This window comes from Dendrobates tinctorius, unplaced genomic scaffold, assembly GCF_039654945.1.
Source record: "Dendrobates tinctorius isolate UK_male_01 unplaced genomic scaffold, ASM3965494v1 ptg000143l, whole genome shotgun sequence".
NCBI classification, from domain to species: Eukaryota; Metazoa; Chordata; class Amphibia; order Anura; family Dendrobatidae; genus Dendrobates; species Dendrobates tinctorius.
The window spans coordinates 6860015-6872907 of NW_027361810.1; positions in this window are offsets into that span (position 1 = coordinate 6860015).

The following is a 12893-nucleotide window of genomic DNA, read 5'->3' on the forward strand; positions in this document are numbered from 1 at the left end:
CTGGACACTTTTGGATTGTGTGAGGCCCACTGAATATCTGAGCGCTATGTCACAGGCTCGATGGCACAGCTGTGACCAAAGTGACTAGAGGATAAGTGAGATTTTGAATTTATGCTCACACTAGTGGACACTGGACACTTTTGGATTGTGTGAGGCCCACTGAATATCTGAGCGCTATGTCACAGGCTCGATGGCACAGCTGTGACCAAAGTGACTAGAGGATAAGTGAGATTTTGAATTTATGCAGACACTTGTGGACACTGGACACTTTTGGATTGTGTGAGGCCCACTGAATATCTGAGCGCTATGTCACAGGCTCGATGGCACAGCTGTGACCAAAGTGACTAGAGGATAAGTGAGATTTTGAATTTCTGCTCACACTAGTGGACACTGAACACTTTTGGATTGTGTGAGGCCCACTGAATATCTGAACGCTATGTCACAGGCTCAATGGCACAGCTGTGACCAAAGTGACTAGAGGATAAGTGAGATTTTGAATTTCTGCAGCAGACACTTGTGGACACTGGACACTTTTGGATTGTGTGAGGCCCACTGAATATCTGAGCGCTATGTCACAGGCTCGATGGCACAGCTGTGACCAAAGTGACTAGAGGATAAGTGAGATTTTGAATTTCTGCTCACACTAGTGGACACTGGAAACTTTTGGATTGTGTGAGGCCCACTGAATATCTGAGCGCTATGTCACAGGCTCGATGGCACAGCTGTGACCAAAGTGACTAGAGGATAAGTGAGATTTTGAATTTCTGCAGACACTTGTGGACACTGGACACTTTTGGATTGTGTGAGGCCCACTGAATATCTGAGCGCTATGTCACAGGCTCGATGACACAGCTGTGACAAAAGTGTCTAGAGGATAAGTGAGATTTTGAATTTCTGCAGACACTTGTGGACACTGGACACTTTTGGATTGTGTGAGGCCCACTGAATATCTGAGTGCTATGTCACAGGCTCGATGGCACAGCTGCGACCAAAGTGACTAGAGGATAAGTGAGATTTTGAATTTCTGCTCACACTAGTGGACACTGGACACTTTTGGATTGTGTGAGGCCCACTGAATATCTGAGCGCTATGTCACAGGCTCGATGGCACAGCTGTGACCAAAGTGACTAGAGGATAAGTGAGATTTTGAATTTCTGCAGACACTTGTGGACACTGGACACTTTTGGATTGTGTGAGGCCCACTGAATATCTGAGCGCTATGTCACAGGCTCGATGGCACAGCTGTGACCAAAGTGACTAGAGGATAAGTGAGATTTTGAATTTCTGCTCACACGAGTGGACACTGGACACTTTTGGATTGTGTGAGGCCCACTGAATATCTGAGCGCTATGTCACAGGCTCGATGGCACAGCTGTGACCAAAGTGACTAGAGGATAAGTGAGATTTTGAATTTCTGCAGACACTTGTGGACACTGGACACTTTTGGATTGTGTGAGGCCCACTGAATATCTGAGCGCTATGTCACAGGCTCGATGGCACAGCTGTGACCAAAGTGACTAGAGGATAAGTGAGATTTTGAATTTCTGCAGACACTTGTGGACACTGGACACTTTTGGATTGTGTGAGGCCCACTGAATATCTGAGCACTATGTCACAGGCTCGATGGCACAGCTGTGACCAAAGTGACTAGAGGATAAGTGAGATTTTGAATTTCTGCTCACACTAGTGGACACTGGACACTTTTGGATTGTGTGAGGCCCACTGAATATCTGAGCGCTATGTCACAGGCTCGATGGCACAGCTGTGACCAAAGTGACTAGAGGATAAGTGAGATTTTGAATTTCTGCTCACACTAGTGGACACTGGACACTTTTGGATTGTGTGAAGCCCACTGAATATCTTAGCGCTATGTCACAGGCTCGATGGCACAGCTGTGACCAAAGTGACTAGAGGATAAGTGAGATTTTGAATTTCTGCAGACACTTGTGGACACTGGACACTTTTGGATTGAGTGAGGCCCACTGAATATCTGAGCGCTATGTCACAGGCTCGATGGCACAGCTGTGACCAAAGTGACTAGAGGATAAGTGAGATTTTGAATTTCTACTCACACTAGTGGACACTGGACACTTTTGGATTGTGTGAGGCCCACTGAATATCTGAGCGCTATGTCACAGGCTCCATGGCACAGCTGTGACCAAAGTGACTAAAGGATAAGTGAGATTTTGAATTTCTGCAGACACTTGTGGACACTGGACACTTTTGGATTGTGTTAGGCCCACTGAATATCTGAGCGCTATGTCACAGGCTCGATGGCACAGCTGTGACCAAAGTGACTAGAGGATAAGTGAGATTTTGAATTTCTGCAGACACTTGTGGACACTGGACACTTTTGGATTGTCTGAGGCCCACTGAATATCTGAGCGCTATGTCACAGGCTCGATGGCACAGCTGTGACCAAAGTGACTAGAGGATAAGTGAGATTTTGAATTTCTGCAGACACTTGTGGACACTGGACACTTTTGGATTGTGTGAGGCCCACTGAATATCTGAGCGCTATGTCACAGGCTCGATGGTACAGCTGTGACCAAAGTGACTAGAGGATAAGTGAGATTTTGAATTTCTGCAGACACTTGTGGACACTGGACACTTTTGGATTGTGTGAGGCCCACTGAATATCTGAGCGCTATGTCACAGGCTCGATGGCACAGCTGCGACCAAAGTGACTAGAGGATAAGTGAGATTTTGAATTTCTGCTCACACTAGTGGACACTGGACACTTTTGGATTGTGTGAGGCCACTGAATATCTGAGCGCTATGTCACAGGCTCGATGGTACAGCTGTGACCAAAGTGACTAGAGGATAAGTGAGATTTTGAATTTCTGCAGACACTTGTGGACACTGGACACTTTTGGATTGTGTGAGGCCCACTGAATATCTGAGCGCTATGTCACAGGCTCGATGGCACAGCTGCGACCAAAGTGACTAGAGGATAAGTGAGATTTTGAATTTCTGCTCACACTAGTGGACACTGGACACTTTTGGATTGTGTGAGGCCCACTGAATATCTGAGCGCTATGTCACAGGCTCGATGGCACAGCTGTGACCAAAGTGACTAGAGGATAAGTGAGATTTTGAATTTCTGCAGACACTTGTGGACACTGGACACTTTTGGATTGAGTGAGGCCCACTGAATATCTGAGCGCTATGTCACAGGCTCGATGGCACAGCTGTGACCAAAGTGACTAGAGGATAAGTGAGATTTTGAATTTCTACTCACACTAGTGGACACTGGACACTTTTGGATTGTGTGAGGCCCACTGAATATCTGAGCGCTATGTCACAGGCTCGATGGCACAGCTGTGACCAAAGTGACTAAAGGATAAGTGAGATTTTGAATTTCTGCAGACACTTGTGGACACTGGACACTTTTGGATTGTGTTAGGCCCACTGAATATCTGAGCGCTATGTCACAGGCTCGATGGCACAGCTGTGACCAAAGTGACTAGAGGATAAGTGAGATTTTGAATTTCTGCAGACACTTGTGGACACTGGACACTTTTGGATTGTGTGAGGCCCACTGAATATCTGAGCGCTATGTCACAGGCTCGATGGCACAGCTGTGACCAAAGTGACTAGAGGATAAGTGAGATTTTGAATTTCTGCAGACACTTGTGGACACTGGACACTTTTGGATTGTGTGAGGCCCACTGAATATCTGAGCGCTATGTCACAGGCTCGATGGTACAGCTGTGACCAAAGTGACTAGAGGATAAGTGAGATTTTGAATTTCTGCAGACACTTGTGGACACTGGACACTTTTGGATTGTGTGAGGCCCACTGAATATCTGAGCGCTATGTCACAGGCTCGATGGCACAGCTGCGACCAAAGTGACTAGAGGATAAGTGAGATTTTGAATTTCTGCTCACACTAGTGGACACTGGACACTTTTGGATTGTGTGAGGCCCACTGAATATCTGAGCGCTATGTCACAGGCTCGATGGCACAGCTGTGACCAAAGTGACTAGAGGATAAGTGAGATTTTGAATTTCTGCAGACACTTGTGGACACTGGACACTTTTGGATTGTGTGAGGCCCACTGAATATCTGAGCCCTATGTCACAGGCTCGATGGCACAGCTGTGACCAAAGTGACTAGATGATAAGTGAGATTTTGAATTTCTGCTCACACTAATGGACACTGGACACTTTTGGATTGTGTGAGGCCCACTGAATATCTGAGCGCTATGTCACAGGCTCGATGGCACAGCTGTGACCAAAGTGACTAGAGGATAAGTGAGATTTTGAATTTCTGCAGACACTTGTGGACACTGGACACTTTTGGATTGTGTGAGGCCCACTGAATATCTGAGCGCTATGTCACAGGCTCGATGGCACAGCTGTGACCAAAGTGACTAGAGGATAAGTGAGATTTTGAATTTCTGCTCACACTAGTGGACACTGGACACTTTTGGATTGTGTGAGGCCCACTGAATATCTGAGTGCTATGTCACAGGCTCGATGGCACAGCTGTGACCAAAGTGACTAGAGGATAAGTGAGATTTTGAATTTCTGCAGACACTTGTGGACACTGGACACTTTTGGATTGTGTGAGGCCCACTGAATATCTGAGCGCTATGTCACAGGCTCGATGGCACAGCTGTGACCAAAGTGACTAGAGGTAAGTGAGATTTTGAATTTCTGCAGACACTTGTGGACACTGGACACTTTTGGATTGTGTGAGGCCCACTGAATATCTGAGCACTATGTCACAGGCTCGATGGCACAGCTGTGACCAAAGTGACTAGAGGATAAGTGAGATTTTGAATTTCTGCTCACACTAGTGGACACTGGACACTTTTGGATTGTGTGAGGCCCACTGAATATCTGAGCTTTATGTCACAGGCTCGATGGCACAGCTGTGACCAAAGTGACTAGAGGAAAAGTGAGATTTTGAATTTTTGCAGCAGACACTTGTGGACACTGGACACTTTTGGATTGTGTGAGGCCCACTGAATATCTGAGCGCTATGTCACAGGCTCGATGGCACAGCTGTGACCAAAGTGACTAGAGGATAAGTGAGATTTTGAATTTCTGCAGACACTTGTGGACACTGGACACTTTTGGATTGTGTGAGGCCCACTGAATATCTGAGCGCTATGTCACAGGCTCGATGGCACAGCTGTGACGAAAGTGACTAGAGGATAAGTGAGATTTTGAATTTCTGCTCACACTAGTGGACACTGGACACTTTTGGATTGTGTGAGGCCCACTGAATATCTGAGCGCTATGTCACAGGCTCGATGGCACAGCTGTGACCAAAGTGACTAGAGGATAAGTGAGATTTTGAATTTCTGAAGACACTTGTGGACACTGGACACTTTTGGATTGTGTGAGGCCCACTGAATATCTGAGCGCTATGTCACAGGCTCGATGGCACAGCTGTGACCAAAGTGACTAGAGGATAAGTGAGATTTTGAATTTCTGCTCACACTAGTGGACACTGGACACTTTTGGATTGAGTGAGGCCCACTGAATATCTGAGAGCTATGTCACAGGCTCGATGGCACAGCTGTGACCAAAGTGACTAGAGGATAAGTGAGATTTTGAATTTCTGCAGACATTTGTGGACAGTGGACACTTTTGGATTGTGTGAGTCCCACTGAATATCTGAGCGCTATGTCACAGGCTCGATGGCACAGCTGTGACCAAAGTGACTAGAGGATAAGTGAGATTTTGAATTTCTGCAGACACTCGTGGACACTGGACACTTTTGGATTGTGTGAGGCCCACTTAATATCTGAGCGCTATGTCACAGGCTCGATGGCACAGCTGTGACCAAAGTGACTAGAGGATAAGTGAGATTTTGAATTTCTGCTCACACTAGTGGACACTGGACACTTTTGGATTGTGTGAGGCCCACTGAATATCTTAGTGCTATGTCACAGGCTCGATGGCACAGCTGTGACCAAAGTGACTAGAGGATAAGTGAGATTTTGAATTTCTGCAGACACTTGTGGACACTGGACACTTTTGGATTGTGTGAGGCCCACTGAATATCTGAGCGCTATGTCACAGGCTCGATGGCACAGCTGTGACCAAAGTGACTAGAGGATAAGTGAGATTTTGAATTTCTGCAGACACTTGTGGACACTGGACACTTTTGGATTGTGTGAGGCCCACTGAATATCTGAGCACTATGTCACAGGCTCGATGGCACAGCTGTGACCAAAGTGATTAGAGGATAAGTGAGATTTTGAATTTCTGCTCACACTAGTGGACACTGGACACTTTTGGATTGTGTGAGGCCCACTGAATATCTGAGCTTTATGTCACAGGCTCGATGGCACAGCTGTGACCAAAGTGACTAGAGGAAAAGTGAGATTTTGAATTTCTGCAGCAGACACTTGTGGACACTGGACACTTTTGGATTGTGTGAGGCCCACTGAATATCTGAGCGCTATGTCACAGGCTCGATGGCACAGCTGTGACCAAATTGACTAGAGGATAAGTGAGATTTTGAATTTCTGCAGACACTTGTGGACACTGGACACTTTTGGATTGTGTGAGGCCCACTGAATATCTGAGCGCTATGTCACAGGCTCGATGGCACAGCTGCGACGAAAGTGACTAGAGGATAAGTGAGATTTTGAATTTCTGCTCACACTAGTGGACACTGGACACTTTTGGATTGTGTGAGGCCCACTGAATATCTGAGCGCTATGTCACAGGCTCGATGGCACTGCTGTGACCAAAGTGACTAGAGGATAAGTGAGATTTTGAATTTCTGAAGACACTTGTGGACACTGGACACTTTTGGATTGTGTGAGGCCCACTGAATATCTGAGCGCTATGTCACAGGCTCGATGGCACAGCTGTGACCAAAGTGACTAGAGGATAAGTGAGATTTTGAATTTCTGCTCACACTAGTGGACACTGGACACTTTTGGATTGAGTGAGGCCCACTGAATATCTGAGAGCTATGTCACAGGCTCGATGGCACAGCTGTGACCAAAGTGACTAGAGGATAAGTGAGATTTTGAATTTCTGCAGACACTTGTGGACACTGGACACTTTTGGATTGTGTGAGTCCCACTGAATATCTGAGCGCTATGTCACAGGCTCGATGGCACAGCTGTGACCAAAGTGACTAGAGGATAAGTGAGATTTTGAATTTCTGCAGACACTTGTGGACACTGGACACTTTTGGATTGTGTGAGGCCCACTGAATATCTGAGCACTATGTCACAGGCTCGATGGCACAGCTGTGACCAAAGTGACTAGAGGATAAGTGAGATTTTGAATTTCTGCTCACACTAGTGGACACTGGACACTTTTGGATTGTGTGAGGCCCACTGAATATCTGAGCTTTATGTCACAGGCTCGATGGCACAGCTGTGACCAAAGTGACTAGAGGATAAGTGAGATTTTGAATTTCTGCAGCAGACACTTGTGGACACTGGACACTTTTGGATTGTGTGAGGCCCACTGAATATCTGAGCGATATGTCACAGGCTCGATGGCACAGCTGTGACCAAAGTGACTAGAGGATAAGTGAGATTTTGAATTTCTGCAGACACTTGTGGACACTGGACACTTTTGGATTGTGTGAGGCCCACTGAATATCTGAGCGCTATGTCACAGGCTCGATGGCACAGCTGCGACGAAAGTGACTAGAGGATAAGTGAGATTTTGAATTTCTGCTCACACTAGTGGACACTGGACACTTTTGGATTGTGTGAGGCCCACTGAATATCTGAGCGCTATGTCACAGGCTCGATGGCACAGCTGTGACCAAAGTGACTAGAGGATAAGTGAGATTTTGAATTTCTGCAGACACTTGTGGACACTGGACACTTTTGGATTGTGTGAGTCCCACTGAATATCTGAGCGCTATGTCACAGGCTCGATGGCACAGCTGTGACCAAAGTGACTAGAGGATAAGTGGTATTTTGAATTTCTGCAGACACTTGTGGACACTGGACACTTTTGGATTGTGTGAGGCCCACTGAATATCTGAGCGCTATGTCACAGGCTCGATGGCACAGCTGTGACCAAAGTGACTAGAGGATAAGTGAGATTTTGAATTTCTGCAGACACTTGTGGACACTGGACACTTTTGGATTGTGTGAGGCCCACTGAATATCTGAGCACTATGTCACAGGCTCGATTGCACAGCTGTGACCAAAGTGACTAGAGGATAAGTGAGATTTTGAATTTCTGCTCACACTAGTGGACACTGGACACTTTTGGATTGTGTGAGGCCCACTGAATATCTGAGCTTTATGTCACAGGCTCGATGGCACAGCTGTGACCAAAGTGACTAGAGGATAAGTGAGATTTTGAATTTCTGCAGCAGACACTTGTGGACACTGGACACTTTTGGATTGTGTGAGGCCCACTGAATATCTGAGCGCTATGTCACAGGCTCGATGGCACAGCTGTGAAAAAAGTGACTAGAGGATAAGTGAGATTTTGAATTTCTGCAGACACTTGTGGACACTGGACACTTTTGGATTGTGTGAGGCCCACTGAATATCTGAGCGCTATGTCACAGGCTCGATGGCACAGCTGCGACGAAAGTGACTAGAGGATAAGTGAGATTTTGAATTTCTGCTCACACTAGTGGACACTGGACACTTTTGGATTGTGTGAGGCCCACTGAATATCTGAGCGCTATGTCACAGGCTCGATGGCACAGCTGTGACCAAAGTGACTAGAGGATAAGTGAGATTTTGAATTTCTGAAGACACTTGTGGACACTGGACACTTTTGGATTGTGTGAGGCCCACTGAATATCTGAGCGCTATGTCACAGGCTCGATGGCACAGCTGTGACCAAAGTGACTAGAGGATAAGTGAGATTTTGAATTTCTGCTCACACTAGTGGACACTGGACACTTTTGGATTGAGTGAGGCCCACTTAATATCTGAGCGCTATTTCACAGGCTCGATGGCACAGCTGGGACCAAAGTGACTAGAGGATAAGTGAGATTTTGAATTTCTGCAGACACTTGTGGACACTGGACACTTTTGGATTGTGTGAGTCCCACTGAATATCTGAGCGCTATGCCACAGGCTCGATGGCACAGCTGTGACCAAAGTGACTAGAGGATAAGTGAGATTTTGAATTTCTGCAGACACTTGTGGACACTGGACACTATTGGATTGTGTGAGGCCCACTGAATAGCTGAGCGCTATGTCACAGGCTCGATGGCACAGCTGTGACCAAAGTGACTAGAGGATAAGTGAGATTTTGAATTTCTGCTCACACTAGTGGACACTGGACACTTTTGGATTGTGTGAGGCCCACTGAATATCTGAGCACTATGTCACAGGCTCGATGGCACAGCTGTGACCAAAGTGACTAGAGGATAAGTGAGATTTTGAATTTCTGCAGACACTTGTGGACTATGGACACTTTTGGATTGTGTGAGGCCCACTGAATATCTGAGCACTATGTCACAGGCTCGATGGCACAGCTGTGACCAAAGTGACTAGAGGATAAGTGAGATTTTGAATTTCTGCTCACACTAGTGGACACTGGACACTTTTGGATTGTGTGAGGCCCACTGAATATCTGAACGCTATATCACAGGATCGATGACACAGCTGTGACCAAAGTGACTAGAGGATAAGTGAGATTTTGAATTTCTGCAGCAGACACTTGTGGACACTGGACACTTTTAGATTGTGTGAGGTCCACTGAATATCTGAGCGCTATGTCACAGGCTCGATGGCACAGCTGTGACCAAAGTGACTAGAGGATAAGTGAGATTTTGAATTTCTGCAGACACTTGTGGACACTGGACACTTTTGGATTGTGTGAGGCCCACTGAATATCTGAGCACTATGTCACAGGCTCGATGGCACAGCTGTGACCAAAGTGACTAGAGGATAAGTGAGATTTTGAATTTCTGCTCACACTAGTGGACACTGGACACTTTTGGATTGTGTGAGGCTCACTGAATATCTGAGCGCTATGTCACAAGCTCGATGGCACAGCTGTGACCAAAGTGACTAGAGGATAAGTGAGATTCTGAATTTCTGCAGACACTTCTGGACACTTTTGGATTGTGTGAGGCCCACTGAATATCTGAGCGCTATGTCACAGGCTCGATGGCACAACTGTTAAAAAAGTGACTAGAGGATAAGTGAGATTTTGAATTTCTGCAGACACTTGTGGACACTGGACACTTTTGGATTGTGTGAGGCCCACTGAATATCTGAGCGCTATGTCACAGGCTCGATGGCACAGCTGTGACCAAAGTGACTAGAGGATAAGTGAGATTTTGAATTTCTGCTCACACTAGTGGACACTGGACACTTTTGGATTGTGTGAGGCCCACTGAATATATGAGCGCTATGTCACAGGCTCGATGGCACAGCTGTGACCAAAGTAACTAGAGGATAAGTGAGATTTTGAATTTCTGCAGACACTTGTGGACACTGGACACTTTTTGATTGTGTGAGGCCCACTGAATATCTGAGCGCTATGTCACAGGCTCGATGGCACAGCTGTGACCAAAGTGACTAGAGGATAAGTGAGATTTTGAATTTCTGGAGACACTTGTGGACACTGGACACTTTTGGATTGTGTGAGGCCCACTGAATATCTGAGAACTATGTCACAGGCTCGATGGCACAACTGTGACCAAAGTGACTAGAGGATAAGTGAGATTTTGAATTTCTGCTCACACTAGTGGACACTGGACACTTTTGGATTGTGTGTGGCCCACTGAATATCTGAGCGCTATGTCACAGGCTCGATGGCACAGCTGTGACCAAAGTGACTAGAGGATAAGTGAGATTTTGAATTTCTGCAGACACTTGTGGACACTGGACACTTTTGGATTGTGTGAGGCCCACTGAATATCTGAGCGCTATGTCACAGGCTCGATGGCACAGCTGTGACCAAAGTGACTAGAGGATAAGTGAGATTTTGAATTTCTGCAGACACTTGTGGACACTGGACACTTTTGGATTGTGTGAGGCCCACTGAATATCTGAGCGCTATGTCACAGGCTCGATGGCACAGCTGTGACCAAAGTGACTAGAGGATAAGTGAGATTTTGAATTTCTGCTCACACTAGTGGACACTGGACACTTTTGGATTGTGTGAGGCCCACTGAATATCTGAGCGCTATGTCACAGGCTCGATGGCACAGCTGTGACCAAAGTGACTAAAGGATAAGTGAGATTTTGAATTTCTGCAGACACTTGTGGACACTGGACACTTTTGGATTGTGTGAGGCCCACTGAATATCTGAGCGCTATGTCACAGGCTCGATGGCACAGCTGTGACCAAAGTGACTAGAGGATAAGTGAGATTTTGAATTTCTGCAGACACTTGTGGACACTGGACACTTTTGGATTGTGTGAGGCCCACTGAATATCTGAGCGCTATGTCACAGGCTCGATGGCACAGCTGTGACCAAAGTGACTAGAGGATAAGTGAGATTTTGAATTTCTGCAGACACTTGTGGACACTGGACACTTTTGGATTGTGTGAGGCCCACTGAATATCTGAGCGCTATGTCACAGGCTCGATGGTACAGCTGTGACCAAAGTGACTAGAGGATAAGTGAGATTTTGAATTTCTCCAGACACTTGTGGACACTGGACACTTTTGGATTGTGTGAGGCCCACTGAATATCTGAGCGCTATGTCACAGGCTCGATGGCACAGCTGCGACCAAAGTGACTAGAGGATAAGTGAGATTTTGAATTTCTGCTCACACTAGTGGACACTGGACACTTTTGGATTGTGTGAGGCCCACTGAATATCTGAGCGCTATGTCACAGGCTCGATGGCACAGCTGTGACCAAAGTGACTAGAGGATAAGTGAGATTTTGAATTTCTGCAGACACTTGTGGACACTGGACACTTTTGGATTGTGTGAGGCCCACTGAATATCTGAGCGCTATGTCACAGGCTCGATGGCACAGCTGTGACCAAAGTGACTAGAAGATAAGTGAGATTTTGAATTTCTGCTCACACTAGTGGACACTGGACACTTTTGGATTGTGTGAGGCCCACTGAATATCTGAGCGCTATGTCACAGGCTCGATGGCACAGCTGTGACCAAAGTGACTAGAGGATAAGTGAGATTTTGAATTTCTGCAGACACTTGTGGACACTGGACACTTTTGGATTGTGTGAGGCCCACTGAATATCTGAGCGCTATGTCACAGGCTCGATGGCACAGCTGTGACCAAAGTGACTAGAGGATAAGTGAGATTTTGAATTTCTGCAGACACTTGTGGACACTGGACACTTTTGGATTGTGTGAGGCCCACTGAATATCTGAGCGCTATGTCACAGGCTCGATGGCACAGCTGTGACCAAAGTGACCAGAGGATAAGTGAGATTTTGAATTTCTGCTCACACTAGTGGACACTGGACACTTTTGGATTGTGTGAGGCCCACTGAATATCTGAGTGCTATGTCACAGGCTCGATGGCACAGCTGTGACCAAAGTGACTAGAGGATAAGTGAGATTTTGAATTTCTGCAGACACTTGTGGACACTGGACACTTTTGGATTGTGTGAGGCCCACTGAATATCTGAGCGCTATGTCACAGGCTCGATGGCACAGCTGTGACCAAAGTGACTAGAGGATAAGTGAGATTTTGAATTTCTGCAGACACTTGTGGACACTGGACACTTTTGGATTGTGTGAGGCCCACTGAATATCTGAGCACTATGTCACAGGCTCGATGGCACAGCTGTGACCAAAGTGACTAGAGGATAAGTGAGATTTTGAATTTCTGCTCACACTAGTGGACACTGGACACTTTTGGATTGTGTGAGGCCCACTGAATATCTGAACTTTATGTCACAGGCTCGATGGCACAGCTGTGACCAAAGTGACTAGAGGAAAAGTGAGATTTTGAATTTCTGCAGCAGACACTTGTGGACACTGGACACTTT